General features: G+C 37.7%; 1 protein-coding gene across 1 annotated transcript in view; it reads right to left on the bottom strand.

Annotated features, from left to right (window-relative positions):
• LOC101919476 (sodium channel protein type 1 subunit alpha) overlaps positions 1-23,110 on the bottom strand; it is a 103,461-nt gene that overhangs the window by 71,785 nt on the left and 8,566 nt on the right. The window contains exon 2 of the mRNA XM_055811625.1: positions 22,819-22,898. The gene's annotated coding sequence lies outside the window, so the exon portion shown is untranslated. The remainder of the gene's footprint in view (positions 1-22,818; positions 22,899-23,110) is intronic.

The raw sequence follows: 23,110 nt of genomic DNA, 5'->3' as shown, positions 1-23,110 counted from the left end.
ACTTTCTACTAAGGAAAAGTCAATAAGGAGAAGAAGAAATTAGATGAGAAATAAAAGGGAGAAGAAAGAAAAACATAGCTGGGAAATTAAAAATAAAGTCACTAAAATATATTAAGTAATAAACCACCAACCCCCTGTATCATTAATGCCAGGGTGAGCAGAAACACCTTAATCACAGTTACTTATTGAGTAGTGGAATATAGTAGATAAAATAAGAAAGAGGCGGCTAAGTGGTTATGGGCTCTATAAGCCAATTTTTCTTGATTTCTTGGAAAAACTAAAAAAACATATTTCACTCAGATATACAGAATCATCATCCAGAATCAGAGGAATTACTTCTAAAGAATCAAGGTGGCAGATTTGTCACAGTAAAAAAATTAAAGGAAGCTAACCACCTACCAATACACACAATGTTCACCCATGCAGAACGCAGACTCATGCCAAAACCAGTTCTCTAATGTTTTCCCTTCTTTCTAATCCTAAAAGTAAACAGAATTACCCTGTTCTTTCTCCATTAGGTGGAAAAAGGATATAAGAAAGTGTACTTCAACCAACAAGGATTTAAAATCTTGTCTTCCTCCACACAGAGGGCATCCCCCAGCGAGCCCCCAGCTCCCCACGTTGTGGTTCTGTTTGCTCCCGGGAATTGAATTGTCCGTCTCTTAACTACTGAACAGTTATGATCTCACTTTGTACACTTGGGCTTTATTTCTTGATGTTCAATCACACCTTGCGGATGTTGAGAAAGAAGGGGAAAAAATCTACCAACCACACCGCTGACCTTGCTGATCCCCAAACTGATCCCTGCAAGTGGCACCATGATTTGGGAAACTATCTCACTGAGCCACTATTCAAATATCCTGGGAGCCACAGCTGTAGGTGACACTACTTGCTCCGTGGGCTTCAGTGAGATACAGAGACCCAGGAGAGGCAGCCTGGCTCTCTGCTCTGCTCAGCTGATTTGGCAAAGGAAGGGACAAGGCCTTCCTCTCCCAGCGCAGGCACAATCCCCACGGACACCGGCAAGTGCGGCTGCACAGCCGTGTCTGCTTTTCCCTCTCCTCCTGGTGAGACCCAGGAAGCTGGCTTTCCCCTTTGCCATTTTTCCTTTGAAAATTCCCTTCGTTGTCCAAAACTCTGCTGCACCCAGCACTGGGTGTCCCCCGCCGTGGTGGCCATCGAGGGCACAGCAGGTCACACAAGCCGTGGTGCAGTGGGAGAGGTGCTGGGCAACAGCAAGGGCCACCTCATGTTCTGGGGAGACAGGGAATGGACAGCCAGGGAGCGGTCAGCACAGACGAGTCCTGAAACGCGATGGTGCTCAGTCAGGATCACCTTTTTGTTCCTCTGAGTGTCTCCAGCTGGTGCTGGAACAAGGAGGAAAGCCTGCGGGATTTGCCTACAGGTGCACAGAGGCGAGCTGCTTCATAGCCATTAGCTACCTTGCAAAAACATTGGATTCAGCTACTGTGTTTGCATACTGAGGTGAAAACCAGCAAATGCTGTGGGCTTTTCTAACAAACCCTGTATTTTTTCTGTAGAAAGGAACTTTACATAATTTCTCTATAATTAATGCTAGAACGATCTCAGGTCTGTGAAATGTACTTGGCGCTAGCCAGATATACACCTCTAGATGTATCTAAATCCAAGTAGGCTGTACTTACAACGGTTCAGGAGGCTTGATGAAGATTAAATACTTTCTATCCTCTATTTAGCAGATTAGAGGATGACATTCCAGATACATTTTCCTTTTCTTCATGCATTTCAATGATTATAAATCTTCAGAATTGCAAATACAAGCCTTCTATAAATTTAAAAGTAAATATTAAATACCTACAGAATTCACTACAGTCTTAATCCCAAATCACTTTCGCCTGTCATATTACAGTGGTTAACTGATAGATTTGTATTGCTTTTATTATAGTTGTTTAATCTATTCTCACTTATCTGTGTAGGGTATGGATAACAATTGATACCAGGCCAGTTAACCAATTGATATCCTTCTGTTTTTATCAAGTGATTTATTAAATATTAATTGAATAACTACAGATTGCTTACACGATCCTTTTCTTTTAGCACAGCACTGGTAATTCAACAGAGGAAAGAATTTAAGAAAACACAAAATATGGATTTCTTGCTAAACTTTTCCTACTCTCCTTCTGGAGTGAATGAGATTTTTTTTTTCCTCTTCATCTCCAGTTGTGCTTGTGTGACTGTCTTATAAGCAGTGTATCAGTACATAAAACACTACAAATTATTGAAAATGAGGTACTCAGAACATTTGAGAATAGAATCGTTGTGCTTCTTCTGAAATTGCTGAGGCAAAATACATTCATATATACTTTGCAGTATACATTGTTGTAAGCCAGATAATTCTAGAGTACACTCAATATACTCTGTGTGGATGGACCACCTGTAAACCACTTGCAGAATAAGTTACTCAGCTGCATCTGTGTAATTGCACAATGCACAGTTGTTCTGCCCACGCATATTGAGTCTGAAGCATCCAGAACCACACTGGACTAGCTATGTGCACACTAACCATCTGGGCAATATACAGGCAATTGGTTCAGCATTTCCCTGATGGATGTGATCTACTGTACATCTTGAGCAGCTGTAAATCTACACATAGCAAATAATTCAAGCTGTCAAATATGCACAGTTTCTGCAAATTTCTAGTCTTCAGATTTCACCTAAATAAATTTTCTAGGCAAAATAAGGAGGAATGTTGACAAATAGATGGAGAGATGGTGCCTTGCCTAACAATGATTCCATATCATTGCATACTAGCTTTTGAAGAAGTCAATTAAATGGTACACAAGTCTGAAAAAGAGACAGGTTTAAACAATAAGATTATTTCCTAACCCGACAAGCATCTGGTTTACCATTAGCTTTCATGTTCTGGATGCCTTTGTAACAAATGGTGATAAGAGTTTTTGGAGAGTTTGGTTAGGAGTACCTTAGTATACATGTAGAACTACAGTTCTAAAAAACTCTAAACTTTAGAAAGCTAATTTCTTTATATTATCCATATGCTTAAATCTAAAACTGTAACCTGCTTTGATGTTTGTTTTTCTGTGACAACACCTATGAAGTAAGATTTAGCTTTTGTTTGCCACAGAATATACTGAATATTGAGATGCTGACGTTCCATTGAACCCTATGTGCTAGGAATTTCCTATTAACAGACGAGTTCCATCGATGCTTGTGGTACAGCTGGTCTGGTTCCGCTTTATACTTTCATCTACATAAACACCTGTATAAAGCCTTCCATGATCACCTCTATATCCAGATACTGAAATCAAACCTGATGTCTAAACCCGTCTTTTTCCTGCCTCTTTCTCCATCCTTCAAGTGCCAAGATTCTCAACAATATGTTTTGATATCAGCCAGCATTTAACTTTACTCAGTTAGCATAGAAATATGATTAACTTCAAAAAGCTAGAGCTTTTTTTTTTTTTTCCCGATACAGAAATATGCCATTTTTTCTACAGCATACTACACAGATGTTCAATTTCTTCTATGGTTAACACTGCAGATGCTGAGTGATGTGGATATGTTTCTAACGTACAGACACAATGAATAGACCAGAATGGTATTTTTGCTCTCCTGATGGCCTAGTCATGTCATACAGAGATAAATATGTGACAGGAATGAACTGAAGAATATGCTCTAGAGAATAACTAGAGAATAATTTATGCTTTTTACTTCTGTAGGTAAAACTTTGCATATGTTGAAAGTGGTGGTGAATTAATATTTATGCCTCCCCTGTCCCACTTTTTTTTATTTATTATTTTCCAGTTTCTCAGTTTGGTGAAAGGCCATTGAGACTAGATTTGTACACTGCTACATGATGCAATCTGAGATTGTGCAGCTCTGGTTTGCTGGATGTGAATGTGCATCCAATATGAAGTGGAAAGATGAATGCAAAAGGGAATGTGCATGAATCTTTCAACAAATACACTGCACGTTCTTTTGTGCTGCTACTTGCAGAATTAATGACTTACAGGAATCTTCATTACATACACCACAAAATATGATTTGTTACACTTGGTGATGTAGGAAGTCACCTTCCACAACTAATAGAAAATAAAAATGACATTACCTTGAATCAAATATTAAGAAATTAGCAAATGAAACTGAATTGTTTGCACTGCCTGGTTGATTTCCCTTTGAATTTCAGGAAGGCATTTTTAAATGTCTGTACAGACTTGCTGTTTCCTTGTACTTCACAGCACTGTGAAACTGATTGCTAAGGCAAAACTCAGGCAAGAGAATTCTGCTAAAGCAAGCAGAATTTAATCTTTGCCCTTCACGTTGCCTTTGCCCTGTGATACACATCATGGTTTTGATTTTGGCATAAATTAACAGATCAGTTCTATTAAAAATCATGCATCTCACTATTCTGAAAAAGCATCAGAATAGTAAACAGTAGCATTAATATTTTGAAGTGCTCTATAGAGATGCAGTGATATAACATTGGTAACTTCATTTTTATAAAGAGACCAACTAGGTATTGCGAATTATGAGTGATATGCCTGGCTGATTCAAGGCACAACTAACAGACCACGGCTACTACAAAATAAAGGTAAATCAGTGAATCTACATGTAAAGTCACAGAGCCCAAATCTCTGTTGCATTACTCAATGTTTATTGTCACGGTTTCTCATCATTTTTGATTTATCAACTACTTGTTATGATTTTTGTCTTCAGAATACAGAATAAATATAAATTACCTTCCTCAAAGTGTGGATTTGTGGGAGGAGGGGAAGGAAGGTATGGCCAGTTACTGCACTTTTGTATGTGAGGCCTTAGCTATGGAGAAACCCCTGTTCCTTTCTTCACAGAACCAAGCCTCTATCTGGCCTGTTTATCTCTATTTTAGGGCTACTACAGGTAGCAAAGGTAGGGAGCATACCCAAAGGAACGCACTTGGCAGAAGAATAGAAATCAGATTAGAGTATTGGGAGTATGTAACTTTTTATGACTCCCTGTAGCTCATATACAAAATCAAATTTAATTCTCATAGACAGCTTTACAAGGGAAACATGCATATTACCAGCCCAATAATAAGATTCTTGTGTATCTTTTCTCACCATCTTCTTGATGTTCCCTCTCAGCATGGGTAATGCAGATCTGAGAACAGACACTGGCTAGCATTAGATTACCTGGACCTGGCTAACTGTGTTTATTGAATGCACATTAATTTTAAATAAAATGTAGGTGCCTTAAAACTGCAGACATCAGAATAGGGGACATACATATGCACTGAGCTATAAATGAATTATCTGAAATACTGGAAGCAATTAAATAGTTTATAATAGCTCAAGTGAAAGTCTATGCTTTGTAGCTAGACACTTCCATTACCTAACCTGATACACAGCAAGGTTACTGGCACAGGGGAAGAGTCACAGAAGGGGAGTGATGGGGGGAGAGGATGACCATTTAGTTTGCCACAGAGTTGCAAACAGCCACAGCTAACTATGTGATTTAGGAAGGCAGTTTGGTGCCCCAGTCTAGGCTGCACAACAGCCAGAAAGCAGAACACACAAAGACAGGAAATTCAGCTAATGTCTATGATATCCATGCTGTTGTACAATTGCTTAGCTTACATCTCATTACATGAGTATCTATGCTAAACTTCCTCATCAGTTCCAGGGAATTCAAAGCCACGTTTTCCATCAATCAGCAAAACTCTTACACCACCACAGGCAACAGACCATCTGATCTGTCTTTGCAGTGCTCTGCTGTCACTATGTAAGAATGAAATCAAGATTAACGTGATAGAAAGCAAGACCATAAGAAAACATGCACTTGGCATCTTAATGGTAAGCTTTTGTTTGGGAAGGCAATCATGGTTTCTGATGCCTGCTCCTAGAGCTATTTCTCTATTATATCTAATAAATTCACTTGAGAAGAGTCAGTTGAAAATCATCAGAGTTGTACTCATAGCTGAGAAGAAAAAATTTAGGAATACCTATGGGAAAAGAAGGTTTAGTTCTAGTTTTCACTCCAAATTAATTTCATTGATTCAGGAAGAGAATAGACGTGTCAGTTTTGAAAAATAAACCAAAATAAAACAAGCCAGCCTTCCCCAAACAAAATAACTAACCAAGCAAAACCCCCATGCTGGGAAAACAAGAACGCTCCCTGTGAGCTATCTGTACTAGGAACTGTTATTCTCTGCAGTTAAAGCAGACTTTTGTGTGGCTGCAGCTTTTTTCACTCCTAATATGTAGATTCTTAGTCCTATCCTTGTTTCTTTATTAGCAGAAATCAGAAAACCATATGATGTGGACACAGCATAGTATTCATCACTATTAATTATATATACATAAACATTGCTGACATTGCTATTCGCATATTTTTACATTTAACTAACATATCTCTAAACTAAGATATAGCTACTAGTCTTTGCTTTAGTTAAAGATAGCTTGCTTCTGCTTACTGCTTTGTAAGTTTACGTCCATTAACTGCAACCAAGTAATTTCAATTTTAGAAAACTGAAAAAAAATAATAATAGTTATGCAGTTCTATAGAAAGAAAAAAATATTTTAATGGGACAAGTCACAATGCATCTGCATTACTACTCCAACTGAGCAAATACATTTAATAGGTTAGAACTACTGGACTGCTACCAAGCTGAATGAATTCCATGCTTACTGTGCTCCTGCAGTGTGTCTTGTGCAGCAAATGACTGCAGTACAGAGTAGCAATCTTTCTGCTTTCTTTCATTTGATCAGAGCAGGGATCCCTTCTATTGGCAATCTACATTATTAATTCAAGACTGATTTTCTTAAGCAATGCCTGAAACATCTGTTTCCATTTACCTTAGCAAACATAACAGCAGCTTTCTTTGGTTAAAAATATAAACAAAGCAATGTAGGCTATGCAGTGTAAATTATATAACACTACTGATTCCTTTTACATTAAGGTAAAACTGAATTCAAGCCAAGATTTAAGTTCTGGTTTTGACATATTACCACACCTGGGAAACAAGAAATAAAAGCTGATGGAAAACAGATTGCTCCATATCCTGGAACAATGTCAAATTTGCAGAGCTAACAAACCCAGAGACTTCTCCATACCAAAAAGTTACTAAATTATAATTGCCAAATTATTGATTTTGTGGGTTACTTAACCTAACTCTGTTAACAGCATTCTGGTACTTGCTCTCTCACATGATCAGCGGAAGGGCCAGAAGCCTTAAAGATGTAATGACAGAAATTTTTATATTTTCAAAACTTTCTGAACAGTTACATTACTAGTTTTCTTGCAAACAGATAGAACAGCAAGTACTGATTACACTCTTGAGGTTCCCCTGAATCAAAAAAGCAGATGTAGGGACAACAGGAACATATTTAACACACAAGATCACACGAAAAAAATCAACAGTAATTATGGAAATCAGAAGAATTGCTGGTTTACAAGCAAAAATGATGGGACTGTTATGAAGTGACAAAAATTCCCACGCCGTAGCAGCCTGTAAATACTTTTTGTACTGCACAGGAAATCCAGACATCATATGAAAGGTAGAAGAGCTGAGTTTCAGCTTTCTCCAATGAAATACTAGAGACAAGTTTCAATACTTTACCTCCTTACTTTCACTCACTGTGCACTCAAGGCGTGTTTCAGCACGTGCTTGTGCACGGTGCATAGAGGAGGCAGTCGCCAGTCCCATCTGTTCCGTTTTAGAAGCAGGCTATCATATGCTAAGTCAGTGCAGTGCAGCACCCAAAGTGAGGGATCCATCTCACAAATTGTCTCTGAAAGGAAGGTGTGCTCCAGGAGCAGGAGATGCTCCGGACACAAACCAACCCTGCAGCCTAGAAAGCGCTATGGCCACTGTGACTTCTGTGTAGCTCCTATGTCCATCACCCCTCCCTGCAGCCGTTAGCCTTTCTTAGATTTTATGAGATGCAACAATTACAGGGGCTACATGTGAATCAAGTGTTTGTCAAAATAATTTGTATGCTATATGCTAAAGTCATGTTACATATGCAACATGTAACACATGCCTGTAAACACATGGCATTTTCATTGCTGTTTATGTGTGCAAGGCAATGTATCCTTTTTTACTGGCCGCTTCTGATCCTGCTAAGCAACACATCTATGGTTCTCCCCTCATATCCCTCTGCCCTTTTTCTGATTCTGAACTCACAGACGAGCAACCATTTTTATCAACAGTAAGAGGATTCTGCTATTTCTTAGTAGGCCGCTTCCAACTTTTTAATAATTTGCTAATAATATGTGAGAAATGGCTTATTACTACAAGATTAATGATTTCTCTTTACAATTGCATAATTAATATCTGTTCTTGCAGACACAACTTTGTTTAACTTCAAAAACTATTTTATATATACAGATAGCTCTCAAAATGTTTTACAAGGAATAAAAAATGTCACATCACTGCTGTAAAGAAACTTCTTCCAAAACACAGACCTGGTCAAAAAGTAAAAAAAAGTAAACAACTCCCACCTATTTCCTGAACAACTTTTGAACTGATTTACAACAAAATTTGAATTAACAATGTTAGTCAAATGTCACTTTGGAATGTTCTCATTAATTGGACACTGATGAGGTCACTATGTCTCAGTCTTGTGTCCAGGCATGGCTATATATGATAGTAGTCCTAAGACATGACAGTGCTCAAGCCCTGATGCATTGTGCCCTAGACATAGTATAGTTGCACAGTTAATTTACTCTATTGATTATTAGAGAAATTAATTTACACTAACATCCATGACTTACTGCTGCTAGTACTCAAGCAAGCAAGCACATTATGCTGCTTTCCATATCTCTGTTTTCTTTTGCTATTGAGGTGATGGTACTCCCCGTAGGTTACATGTTGGCTGGGTAAGTCTCTCTGCCACATCCTGCTAGGCAAAGGCTGCCTTTCCTACAAACACCACCTATGGCTCAGTGGCCTCCCTAAAATCTCAGCACCAGTGCATAATCCCATACTCATTGTGTCTTAGGAGATTTATCACAAAGCTTCAAACTTCCAGCACTGGTGTGCAGCTCACCACTTAGAGAGGCAGCAGCTGAAGCACATGATTCAGAAAAGCAGCATTTGAAGCAAGCAACACAAAGACTTTGCAGAAGTCTTTGATACAGTTATGTTTTACTCTGAACAGACTAAAAGAGATAAAACCAAAAGTAAAACTTCTAAATCCTCCTTCATTACTACTGCTCTGAATTTCTTAGTAACTCTTAGCTTAATCTTTGGATACGGTCTGAGTCATTTAAGCTGTCACTCACACAAGGCTTTTCTCAAAATGGTCAAGGAGAACCTCTTGTTTTTATTATTCCCACTTCCTGCACCAGGTCATCCCCACCAACTCATCAAAATCCATCCACCAATTTGCTATTTAGTTATCATGCCACTTACCAAAATGATTTTTCTTCATCATCTCCCATTTACAAACACGCCAACTGTAATCCCATGATTACATCTCTACTGTTTTACTGAAGCGATGCTAAGACTAAGGCTAAAGGTCAGATTTGCTCTTTGCTTGCACCGCTACCCTGTGGGGCAGCCTGGAAGCTGGCTGTGGGGTGACCCAGCTGGCAACTCCACAGAAAGAATTGCTAAAAATGAGTTAAAAGTAAAAAAGGTATGTTCACCTCCTGTGTGGATGTGTCACAGGTGTATTTACCTGCCCATCCACCCATTTCTGCCCTTGTGCTATTTCTCTACAGCTGAATATGCTTCTGGTTTACTGTTAGCTTTCATATTCTTCATGCTTTCATAATAGTGACAAGAGTTTTGGGAGAGTTTGGTTAGGAGTATCTTAGCATACACATAGAGCTACAGTTCTACAAAACTCTAAACTTTAGAAAGCTGATTTCTTTATATTATCCATATGCTTAAATCTAAATGCTACGTTCACTTCCAGAAGATGTCAGGGGATTTGCAAGAAGCTTGAACTCAGATCAATAGCCTTGGTGAGCTCTAGTGTCCACCTAAAGTTTCACATAGATACTTCATAACTTGTAAGAGCATTTTGTGTAGCCATGGAACATCTTAGCCCAGAAAGCATAAATTAAAACATAATATTTATAATTGTAAAGGTTTAAGCATAAAAAGAAAGAAGTATCACAGAATAATAAACTGTAATGTATCATTGCAAATGATCACAGTTGGATTTAGAAGACCTAGCTGAACTGGGCTTTGTGTATGAAAGATACCCCACCCATTTCTCAAGATTTATTTCAGTAAGTTTTTTTTATTCTCATTTATTTCCTCCAGCTTTTAGTTTGTTTTGAGATCTAAAAAGGTCCTTCATGATACTTACGGTATTTTCGGTTGTATAAAGGGCAAAAAAATTGTGACAATTCCTAGAAACAATGAAAGAGTTTTTGCTATGAAATGGTTGACTACAAGCAGCAGCAGCAGAACGTGCTGCCTCTGCCACAGCCTTTGAGCGATGCCTTACTGTAAAAAGCTTCAGATCTGCAAAGAAAGGCAGGGCCTGGGAATTAATGTTTCTGCAGAAGCAGTGGTTTGAAAGCTATTGAATGAAGACTGATAGCCACACTTACTTTTATGTAAAAGCAAAGATTTCACTATTATTTTTTTTTGAGGTGCTGGTGAGTTTCCAGTCATTTAATATTTTATATTCTAACCCTACAATAAATGTTCAGGGTGTTAATTTGATTTTTGAAAATATAGGAATGTAAAGATATAATAGGTGATCCAGTCAAAACCTAGAAGTCATAAAATTATAGACTATGAAATCTAGTGGTATTGGGATTTGTGAGTTTTCTGGGTTTTTTAATCCTATGGTTGGTCAAGATGAAAAATTAAAGAAATGTGCTTATTTAACATAAGTAAGAATATATTATGTTCAGAGACTTTAAGCATTTAGCAGCCCAGAACATTTAGAAATCAATGAACTTAATGCTATTAATTGTACTGAGTAAACAGACAAAATGTATATTGCAGGCAACAGCAAAGTCAAAAGACAGCAGAACTAAGGGGTACCATGTGATATCTGAAAACAGAAAACCATTAATCAGAAATTTCTGAAACATAGCTATATACTTAAAAATAGCATAAATTATAACAAATTTTACAGCAACACTCTGTAATTTAAGTTCTTAGCCACTTCTGGTACTTTCTTGAAGACCAGATCATCTACTAAAAACCAAGTGACATATACTTTATCTGATATAGTACTAAGATATGTGGTTAGAAATGTAATTACAGTACACATTTAGTGATTATTTTGCAAAGAGACCATTCTCAGATATAGGTACAGAAATATAAAAAGGAAAGAGGCTTGAGATCTGCAGTTCATATAAATATTCAGTGCCCATCAAATGTGCAGCTAAACTTTGTTAAAGAAACTAATGAAGTAATAAAATATTTAATAATTTTAAAGGTTTCTTTCTTGCATTCTATCTTGAATTGAAACTGAAATGACATGGTCTGTATCATGTGAATCTGTTCACATGGATCCACCTCTATGATGAGAACTCAAAGAGGAGAAGCAATATGGTATAGTGAAAACCACAGTAAATAATGGCAGATCTGACTAACAGCAAACCACATCTCTTTCAACCTCAGCTCTTCTGATAAGGGAATAACAGTTTACCCATTTTAAAGGATTTGTGATTGGTGACTAAAGTACTTGAAGCTATTCTTATTCAAAACCACACATTTGTCTGTTTAATGACTGAAAGTACTCTTCAATTTTTTATTGGAGCTTCTTATTGCTGTTCTAAATTGTCATTTTTAATGTTGTAATAGAGGTTAAAGTGTTTTGGAACACTTTTTCTAAATAGTAATTTTTAGTTTATAGTAGTGATTTATAATATCTTCTGGTATCTTGGCATTGGGTATCCAGGGCAATATCTTGAATAGTTTGAAGATAAATGATAAGATTAGTCATTGTTGTCCCATAACTCTTTACTCTGCTAATAGCAGACCCAGTGTGAAAGCTAGTTCTAGCCCTACTAGATGAAAGAAAGCTTTAGCCACTCAAACTCCCAGAGTCAGGTATTGATTTGCAGTACAGCCAGCTGAGGAATGATGCAGAGGCATTCCTCAGCACATCACCCTTCTGGTCTGACCAACGCATCTGAAGACAGGGCACTACTCCCTGCCGGACTCTGAGAGCTGAGTGATGTTTCTGCAGGTGTCACATACACAGCCTACATGTATTTGTATAAAAAAGCTTACAGTGAGCAGCCAAAAGAGGAAACTTCATTTTTTAAACCTGTTTGTAAATGAGTTTGAGAGAGGGCACAACAATAGAAACAAGTGCACTACATAAAGATAAGAATAACCAGTTATGAAAAGCAAGTCTTTAGTATGTGAACAATGAACGTTGTCAGAGAAGAGATCAACTCAACGCAGAGGTCATGGCTCCAAGGAATTGAAGGACATTTAAGTCTGAGGGAAACCTGCACAATTCAGAAGCTTAGAAATGATAAGGTTACATTGATTACAAGGTAAAGGACAAATTGTGGACAATATTTGTAAGTGGGAATGACATCAAACAAATCTTAATTTGTTTTTGAGGAAAAGGCCTATGAAAAGCATAGATACAGAAAAATGTTCAGGTCTTAGCAGTTTTGAGTAGGAGTTGGTTTGTTATGCCTGTGTATCCAGTTTTCCGTATTTATTAGTCTTAAAATTATTGGTTTTCTCTATGGTTTAAAATTGCATCAAGTTGTAAGTTTGTAATGAGATGAACTCTTAATTCTATCGAAGCTGTTCTCAAAGCATGCTAGAGACCTCAGTCAAGCAGGTAAGTCCTATTACTTAATTGATATATTTGATTTATATCTTGAAGAATAATTCTGATCAGTGCTAGGTAAACATGTAACTTCAACTCATACCCTTTTGTCTTACCTTAGAAGCACATTAACCTGAAAGAATACTTCCCTTTAGCATTCTTTTACATACTGAAATGTTACCATCTGACTTTCATATGTGCTAAAAAATGCAGTTTCTTTTTCTGAACACACTTTGGTATTTCAGTGCTGTAGGACTAATGCATAAAAAAGAAATACGAGTTAGAGGTATATTTATTAATTTTATTAATAAATTAATAATTTATTATAATATAATAATAAATTAATAAAAGTACTATAGCAAAAAAGTAAATATACATATATATATACATATATACATATATCATCCACCATCCAATAAGTACTTATTAAAAATTTTGTAGAGTGTTTATAAATTCATCATGACGGAGGTCGTAAATATACATATATATATACATATATACATATATCATCCATCATCCAATAAGTACTTATTAAAAATTTTGTAGAGTGTTTATAAATTCATCATGACGGAGGTCGTAAATATACATATATATATACATATATACATATATCATCCATCATCCAATAAGTACTTATTAAAAATTTTGTAGAGTGTTTATAAATTCATCATGACGGAGGTCTTTTGTCACTTATAGTGCAAATTTTTTTTCATATTTCAGGTTGTGGGATGGTAAAAGGCTTTTCACATTATGGCATGTAATGTCATACAACACACAATGTCATTAGAAATAATTGCTATAAAACAGTGATTCGCAAAGTGGGAAAGGTTGAGGATGGGGTCAGGGAGTCAGCCTGGAGAAAAACATGAAAAAAAATGTATGAAAGTGTAATCAAAAGTTTTCCTCTGCCTGCCTGTCTTTACTTTTCTTGCTCAAACTTTCTTCCTCTATGAAATCTTTTCACTTTTCTGGCAAGCCCATGAGGGCCTTGAACTTAACACTGTCCTTAAGTAAACGGGTCCTAGGGGGTGAGAATGAAGGCAAGTATGCTCCCTCCCTCCATGTCCTCTCCAGCCTTCCCAGGCAGCTGGGCTTCCTGGAAGCAGGGCGCTGCGTGGGGAGTGTTTTGGGCTTGGTCGGATTGGGGCTGGGTGTTCAGGTACGTGATTGTGAAGTCAGGCTCTCTGCTGGGCCTGGTGATGAGGCAGCTCTTGGGTGAATTACGGGTTGACCGCAGAAGCTTGGAGCAAGCCAGCAAGTGGGTATCCAAAGTGAGTGTATCCAAAATATTCCAAAACTGAAAAAGGTCGAGATCAAAACCCTTACCACCATAAAAGACAGTTAAAGACAGATGAGAGTGTGGAGCAAGATATATTTTTCCAGTGAGAACACAATGATCTCACATATAACAGATGGCCTAAGCATAAGACTGTGACTGGGTACCTTACACTGCCTGTCTGCTTACTGACTGTGTCCCCTACAATGACAGGACCTCAGTTAAGATGCACAATATAATACAGTACCAAATCTTAAGATGCCTGTTTTGAAATATGAGCAGGTAAAACTTCATACTGCTGCTGATAAATCTCAAGTTCTGTTTAATTTTACTACCCATTTTTCTCAGGCTACACCTGTACTACATTTGACAGTGTGCAGCTAAAACTGCGTTCCATCACAAGCTGCTCCTGAGATGATAGGAACCTGTCCATATTGCCTGTTATAGAAAGTCCTCCTGGATTAGGGAGGCTTGCAAATCTCCAAGTTCGCAGCAGCAGATCTCTGAGCTTTTCTAGGAAGATACCTCTCTTGAGTTACTCTTGTTCTTGTGCGCTCAAGAGCAGACAGCCAAGATGTGTTCACATTGCAGTAAACGGGTTTACACACCTTTGAAGACTACCTTTTCAGAACAGCACCTGAGCTGTCCAGACCACATGGGCCCTGCTGGAAGCAGGCAGCATGGACAGCTGTAGCTATTTTGGTCTCCAGGTTCCCTTCAGAAACATCCTATTGACCATATATGCAGTCCAATTGACCCAAGTTTTAATTATTTCAGACTTCCTTCCACTGCCATTGCTGGTGTGTTTTCAATTTCCAGGGGGAGCAGTTCATCTGAGTCAGAGTACTGTCCCGGTTTCAGCTGGGATAGAGTTAATTTTCTTCTTAGTAGCTGGTGCAGCACTACATTCTGGATTTGGTGTGAGAATAACGTTGATAACATACCATGGTTTCAGTTGTTGCTAAGTAATGTTCATGCTAAGTCAAGGACTTTTGGTTTCTCAAGCCCTGCCAGCGAAAGGGTTGGAGGAGCACAGGGAATTGGGAGGGGACACAGCTGGGACAGCTGACCCAAACTAGCCAAAGGGATATTCCATACCATGTGATGTCATACTCAGTATATAAAGCTGGGGGAAGAAGGAGAAAGAGGGTGGACATTCGGAGTGATGGCATTTGTCTTCCCAAGTAACTGTTACACGTGACGGAACCCGGCTTTCCTGGAGATGGCTGAACACCTGCCTGCCCATGGGCAGTGGTGAAAAAATTCCTTGGCTTGCTTTGTCTGTGCATGTGGCTTTTGCTTTACCTATTAAACTGTCTTTATCTCAACCCACGACTTTTCTCACTTTTACTCTTCCAATTCACCCCCCTGTCCCACCGGGGGGGCTGCGTGGTGCTCAGCTGCTGGCTGGGGTTAAGCCATGACAGTGCTTATCACAGCAGCTTGGGAGATGAAAGGCTAGCAACTCCCGCCTAAGGGCTACTGAGCTTGGCGGTGTCTGTGCTACTAGCAGTCATGATAAATCTGACTCTTACGTGTCAGAAGTCTTCATTTAAGTTTTGGAGTCCAACTGTCTAAATCTTACTGTACTTTCCCCCCTCCCCACACATATCTAAGATACAGTCTTTCTTAGCCATCCACAAGGTTATCACTGTCAAACAGTTTTGTTTCCCATCATGCTTACAAAGAAGGAAAATTTCTTTGGCCTTACCAAACAAAACCTGCCTATATCCAGGGTGATTTTCTAACTAGTTGCTTAGGCTATGTTATCCTGCTGTATAAATTCTCAGAAAAACAGATGACTGGTTTCCTCTCAAAGCGTCTTTGCAGTTTTTCTTCATTATTTCAAATTCCATTTTTTAGATGTTAATGCCATTGTTCAAATTTAAAATTTACATCAACATTGTGCTTTTGAAGAAGATTCCCAATCTCATTTAGGGAGACACAAATATCTGCAAAGCTGCCTCATTACTCTTCCTTTAACCTCTTCTTTTTTCAAGATACCTTCCAAAACTCTCCAGTGGTTAGGCTGCTCAGCTACCAATACTACTCCTTCACCTTAAAGGTCTTCTTTCTGTCTGTGCCATCTGAGCATTTTTCCTTGTATTTGGATTTGTGCTAGTTGGAGCAATGATTCCCTTTCTGTCTGTGTTGGAATAGCCTGTACAGGTTGATGCCATATGTGAAGGCCTGTCTATTACAGGCACACAAAAACATCCATATGTATGCATGGCAACAGGTAACGTTGGACACAAAGCAAAATAAATCAACTTGTGGGTAAGAATCTGGATTTTATGAGAGGTTAAAGTTCAAGACTGTATACTTTTGAAGACTAATATGGAGGAATGCATTCCAAACTACAGCCCAAGAGAGCATTGTAAGAGCAAGGTTCTGAAACTTCCAGAAGTAAAAATACACCCTATAACAATGCAATAGAGTATTTTAGTTGAGATAATATAATGATGTCTCAAAAAAATAAAACAACATTCTTGTTTTAATCCCCCAAAGCAGTTAATAATTACTGCTTCAGGAAAGCCCCCTGAATCAGCAGCATTACAGAGTGAATACCAGGCCGGCAGGCCTCTAAAGAGAAGGGGAAATTGCTTACTGTGTGGACTTCAGAATAATGCTAATTGCTACTCACAGCCATTATTTAGCCATCTTCACAATCTTTTCTCACATGAAAGAGAGCAATAGGCTCATATTTCATATCTGGAATTTATCTGAACAGATAGCTAAAGGCATAACCCAGCCTTTTCCAAAGCACGGAGCAATCAAGAATTCACACAAAAGGCAATGTGAAATTCTTGTCACTTGATTTTGAGACGTTGTATTTTTTACCTGAGTACCTAAATATAGACTTAAATACATAAGTTTAGACCTGTCTTATGAAACTTCAGCCTTATATCATAGTCAATCTTACTTTAATCACAGGAGGAAAAAGAACTATTGCCAAAACCAACCAGTTTCCTGCATTTCAGAATCCTACAAAGTACACAAACCTGAGAAATAAATGTCACTGCTGAGACACTCATAGAAATGTTACGTGCAAAGAGGTCAAAGAAAAAGGGAGAGAAAATTTTAAATAAAACACTGTTGTTACTATTAGACAGTTACATAGTACTTAATGTGCTGAAGACATCTGTTTTGGAACAGAGAAATAGCTTTTAAAAATAAAATTGAATGTTTACTACTCCCCTGTATTTTTAAAATATAATTGATAAATTTTTCCTCAGCTCCATTTTTTTCTATTTTCTTTTTCCCCAAGAAACCCAATGCTAGCTATTGTCTCGGAATTAGGCATGCAGACATAAGAGAGGGGTTACTGTATCAGCCACTTCGCTTTCTCTTGTTAGCACGTCTTGTAATCTGTCAATCTCTATTCTTGAGCAGTATGCATTTTTGTTTCTCCTATCACAGCTATTAAATATTATTTAGTGCTGGTTCAGGATTAGTCTGAACTTAGACTTCCCAGATGTACGCAAACCTGTCTTGAGGGGAAAGTAGAGGGTAAATCTGGGGTCAATGCCCACAGGTGACAGACACACAGCCAGCCTGTTCAGCAGCTGGGCAGCATGCAACCTAGAGTCAAAACTACCAGACACTCTGTCTAAAAGATAGGAGAATTTCTTTTACCAGGCTGTAGCCCTAGAACTCCCATAAGCTGTAAGAATCCTTGGGACTGGCATTGCATATTAACTATTATCGATTAAAACAAACAAACAAGCAAGCAAAATGTGTGTTTTCTAAGCTGTTGCTCATTTTCAGCTCATTGTAACGATAACCTAAGCAAATGTGGTTGTTAGCAAACCACAGGAGACAATGGTTCTTTCTAGGTTGGATTAAAATTTGTGAGTGAAAAAAAATGGTAGCACCACTGCTACTAGTTAATTAATAGTGTACTAGTTAAAAAGAGTGGATCTTGGTACAATTTTCATTTGTTTGAATTAGTAGTTTCCCAAGGAGCTTGGGGACATGAGTCAAGGTTAGCTCACATCAGAAGGCATACTCCGCTGACAGGGTGTATACAGCTACCAGGTTTTTAGGGACAAGACCCTTTGCAGACACAGGCTATCTCAATGCCAGTTAGTCTGGGCATAGATGGAGCCAAAATGACCAAGAAAAATGCTATTGTAATGGACAGATCATTTTCCTTGGAGTGCAATTTTTTGTTTCAGACATTTTATTAATTCAGAGTATTTTGAGACAATATGAAGTCCTGAAAACATAGTAAAAGGTCATCCTTTCTGGTCTACCTCCCTGTATGTGTATAAAGAGAAAATAAGTTGACCTGAAGGCAAAAATACTCAGATGCAAGGTTTCTAGATAATATTTGAATCGCATAGTTAACGTTTAAGAAAAAAAAAAAATGTTGGATAAGATCTTTTTCAATGAAGCACTGTTAATGCAGCCAGTATGGAGCTCTGAAAAACTGTCTGTCTCTGTCTATCACTGCACATTTCAGATGATACATGTGACATCATTTAAGCTTTCATTTCAGAAAATAAATATATCAGATTGGGTTTCTTATCTGTGAAATATACTGAACATTAACATAAAATAGAAAACATTGAAATGGCTCTGGTACACTCACTTTATTTGATCAGCTTTTGAAGTGTCCTAGTTCTCTCTACTAAAGATAAACTATCAATTTAAAAATCTTTTTAATTAAGTGCATGGTATTCTCCTGACAATAAGCAAAAATCAATCAGATTTGCCAAACATCTTTTTTCTATCCCTTTATTCACATATTTGCTATGGTTAACCAGTAAAGCCTATTTAATCTAGAAGAAACACTAAGAAAAAAAAATAGGACATACTTTCTGTTCTTTCTAGATATATAGGAAGTGTTCCAGAGTGTATATACCATAGAATAAATGTTTTGAGGGGATGCTTATACACTTAAAGGAAATCCTAGTAAAGATAGCTTTTAGGAGGTCTATTTTAGACCCTATATAATTTATGATATACTTTAAGTTTGTTGTACCTCAGATATCTACTTCTTTTTGTAGACTCTCAGAAAAAATGTGTTGGAAACAATGACCGGAGGCCACCTAGTTCACGCCCCTGCCCAAGGCGAGGTCATTATATCTGTTTCCCAACAGATGTTTCATCTAACCTCTTCCTACAGATCTTCATGACAAATTTCACAGATTCCTCTGACACTCTATTGCAGCTCTTCTCTGTACTCTCTATTAGAAAGTTCCTCCCCATATCTCATCTGGATGAGCCCATTTCTTCAGTCTTCACTTTCTGTCCCACCCACTATGGACATATGGAATTCATCTCCAGTATTCAGCTGCTAATGACCCACCAGCCTCTTCCCTTGCTTTTATCCATAGACCTACTCCAGGAATCCTACAAAGCTACTGAAAAAGCCCTGCTGAGACATTCCTAGGAGGAGCACCTACCAACTGCCTCAGAAACATCTCTGTCACAATTTCCTCTTGGCAAACAATTCAACAATAATTTGAAACAAAACAGTGAGACACTTTAAATCGTTAAATAAAATGAAAGATCTCACTCCAAAGGAAACACCATTAGAGAGTAAGTAGAAAATGGAGTCCAGGGAGGGATGAGAGGATGGAAGCATTGCACGCAAATACATCTGGAACACAGTCAAGTCATTGGCTTAAAATGCGCTTAAAAAACCAAGCATTTGAAAGCTTCCTTCAGATACATTACTTCAGTTCAAAAGTACTGTAGTTGCTGTTTAGTTTTGTCATCTTTGACCCATACCACTACTAAAAAAAGCTTATTGGAGTCACACAAGCTACATTTATTGCTAAATTTTTCTTTCTGACCTTGACAGGACTTGGGGTTTTGTTTTGTTTTACCAGGAGGATGATCTTCAATGTTTTGAATTGTATTATGAAGTAATTCAAAAAAGTAATGCTTGAAGTTAATTAGAGAATCTGTCTAAGGAGTAGGAGAAAGATGAAAAAGATTGATCTACATGTTTACAAGGTACTGAAATAAATTACCAAGATAGAGGGTATGAGATGGGGCAAAGCTTGAAAGCACGAACTGAGCTGGATGTTTCTGGGACCAAAATTACAGGGTTTTGTCTTTTTTTTTTTTTTTTTTTTTTTGTCAGACACTTTTGAAAAAAGAGGAAATGAATAAAAAGAAGGACAGAAATGTTTCAAAATAGAGCACTGGAAACATGCTCAGGAATGCACTGAATACTGCTGAGACAGAAAGTGATGGAAACTTGTGTTCAGAAAAACAATGTAATGAGAATTTCCCAGCGCAGAGGAAGGAAAGAGAGAGTTTTTTGGCTAATAAATGCAAACAATAAATAGCAAGGTGACTGAATCATGGGTTTTCAAGTGGTATTTAATATGGCAGGGAAAGATTACCCAGAATTTTGGTAACAAGTGCAAAATAAAATCAATTACTTTTGTCAGAGCTAAATAGCACGTTAGAAGAGTGTGAAAGAGCACCTGGAACCACACACATTGCTGGAAATGGAAGACACAGAAATGATGACACATTAATCAGTAAAAGACAGGAAGCCTGAAAACACTGACCACCCATGTATTCAGTAAGACATGACATTGATTCTTTAAATAAATATTACTAATATTGAATAAAAAGAGATCAGTACATTTTACAGAAAGTGGACTAACCCCACTGTGGAAATTATGATGATTTCCAAGTCTGCATTTGTCATTTAACGAATTAGTTCACCCATACCAACCTTTCAGTTGTTTCCCTCCAACTTTTCTATGTTTTCATGGATAGAAATCTACAAATAAACCTACAACTAGAAAAATAGAAGTAACATGTGCCAGAACTACTGAGTTTTGAGAAAAAACATGTTGAGAACTTGCATGGTACTCTCCATCTCCCTACAATATTAGGTTTAGTCAGAAACATCAGTTTTAGCTTTTAATGGTTAAAATTTACTCAAAGGTTCCTTTTTTTCCTTCATTTTAGAATATTTTAGTTTTATGATTTTTTTTTCTCTTTGAGCAATCTGATCTCTTAAGTGCTCTAAAGCATTATGCTAAAAAATGCCTAATGGTATTCCTTATCTAGTATGTCTTACTGATGGCATAACATAGCTTTTCTCAGTTTACAAGTCTGACTATATGTTGCCCTATTTCAAATTTAGTTTGTCTTCTGCTGTATCTGTTTTGGGATCAACAGAGAGTCTACAGGTCAAATACAGGTCTCTTGTGAAATCCCACTACCCCCAAAAGAGAAAAAGAAGGTAGAGTATGTTCCAGTTACTGGAAGAGAATCAACAAATCTCTTCATGATGTTTAGTCAAAAAGACCCAATGTGTTTTCTCACACATGAGTTGGTACTGGAGTTCAGAAAATTAATAAAATGAAAGAAAAGACATTCATCCAGTAGAGTATCACAGTTCTAAATATACACACAGACAGATGGACAAATTGGTGCAAGCTTTCTGCCCCTTTCCAAAAGAAATTTGCAAAGAAGTACCCACTTCTCCTAATTACTGCCAGAATATTTCTCATAACCAATAGCAGGAAAAATTTCACACTTCTTTAATTTCAGTTCTTCAATTTAAAGAAGCCAAAAATAATAGAGAAGGTTCAGTAAAATATTTAAGGGACAAAATCCAGTGCTAAGCTTTGTGGTTTTGTCCCCTAAATATATCTACTTCTGTCATTAAGGTACAAAACTCTTGCAGCAGAATTCACATGTTGGAAGGATGTAGTGTAATATGGATGGTAGCAGTGATGCCATCCTTAAAATTCAACAACCAGCTCTCCTTTAAAGTGCTTGGCACTGAGATCATACATTGAAGAGAAGAGTCATATTCATAGACTTTCTGAAGGTTTTCTAGTTCAAGGACACCCTCATTTTAAGGATAAAATAATCTGTCTTTTACTTTAGCTTTCCCGCTGTCTCAGTTGTTGACATTTACAACTTCTGAAACTTTAAAGCAAGTTTAGGTTATAGTATGACAATTTCAACGTAGACTCCAGTGATCAGTAATAAACTACCCTTGCTCCTGCTGTAAAGTATAGTTTCAAACAGCTCATAGGATATATGACTCCACGACACATTAATCTATATAATTCTTCTGTAAATCATTATAGCCAGATTTTAAAATTATTCATTTCTGACACAAGATACTATGCAAATTGCTGTTGTTTCCCAGAATTTCCTTGAAATTGTACTGATTATACTATGCCATATGCAATAAAAATGTGACAACCCTAAAGACGGGCTAAAGCTTTTACTTCCCACCCCTCCCATCATTGATACTTTCTTTAAAATAATGAAAACTTCCTGTGATTACCTGGAAAACTGAGGACAATCAGTCTAAGGCTGCCTGTCTCTTTCCTTGTGACTTGCTTTCCTGTGTCTAAATACTTCAGCAAACATTCAAGATCACACAAGAAAGGCTCAACAGAATAAACTAACAGGGTGTCAGTCTTGACAGCAATCATCCTGCTACTGTTTCACATTAGATTCTCAGAGCCATTTTTAGCACAGTCTATTTTCCTTTGTACTTTGTATTAACACATTGGCCAAGCCTGAAAAATGCCACAGAAAGGCAGGTGCACTTCAAGAATGCAACACTAACATCAGGCAATGTAGCTCAGGAGTTTGACACTGTAACCACAAATCAGCATTTCTGGAATAAGTACAATTGAACAGGTTTTCAGCAGTGATAGCAAACACCAACCCATTTGCAAATACTGCAGAATAAGCAACAACAGCTTCTTCAAAGCAGGGATGAAGGACAGGTGGGTTGAACAGACAGCTCAATCCCAGGTAAATTAGTTTAGTGGAAATCTTTCAAGCACATACCTCAGACAAGCAGCAGAGAAGAAATCCATTTTAGAAAAGACGCTGAAAGAGCTTGATGTCCGCCTGGCAAATTTCTTGTGCTGTTTGAAAAAGCAAGACGGTTCAGATTATGAACCGAGTTATATCTACAGCATTACAACCAGTCCTGATCAGTGTGTAGATGAAAGTAAGAGCTTCTAGCAGTGCACCTGATCAGAAAGACTAAGGACAGAGAGAGAGAGAGAGTGTGTGTGTGTGTGTGTGTGAGAGGGAGAAAGAGAAAAGAGGAGGGAGTTCTTCCTTTGGTAAACCT

The sequence above is a fragment of the Falco peregrinus genome, chromosome 8 (assembly GCF_023634155.1).
Source record: "Falco peregrinus isolate bFalPer1 chromosome 8, bFalPer1.pri, whole genome shotgun sequence".
In the NCBI taxonomy this organism is placed as follows: Eukaryota; Metazoa; Chordata; class Aves; order Falconiformes; family Falconidae; genus Falco; species Falco peregrinus.
Note: the sequence above shows the minus strand (reverse complement) of the source record. Positions and strands in the feature narration are given on the sequence as shown.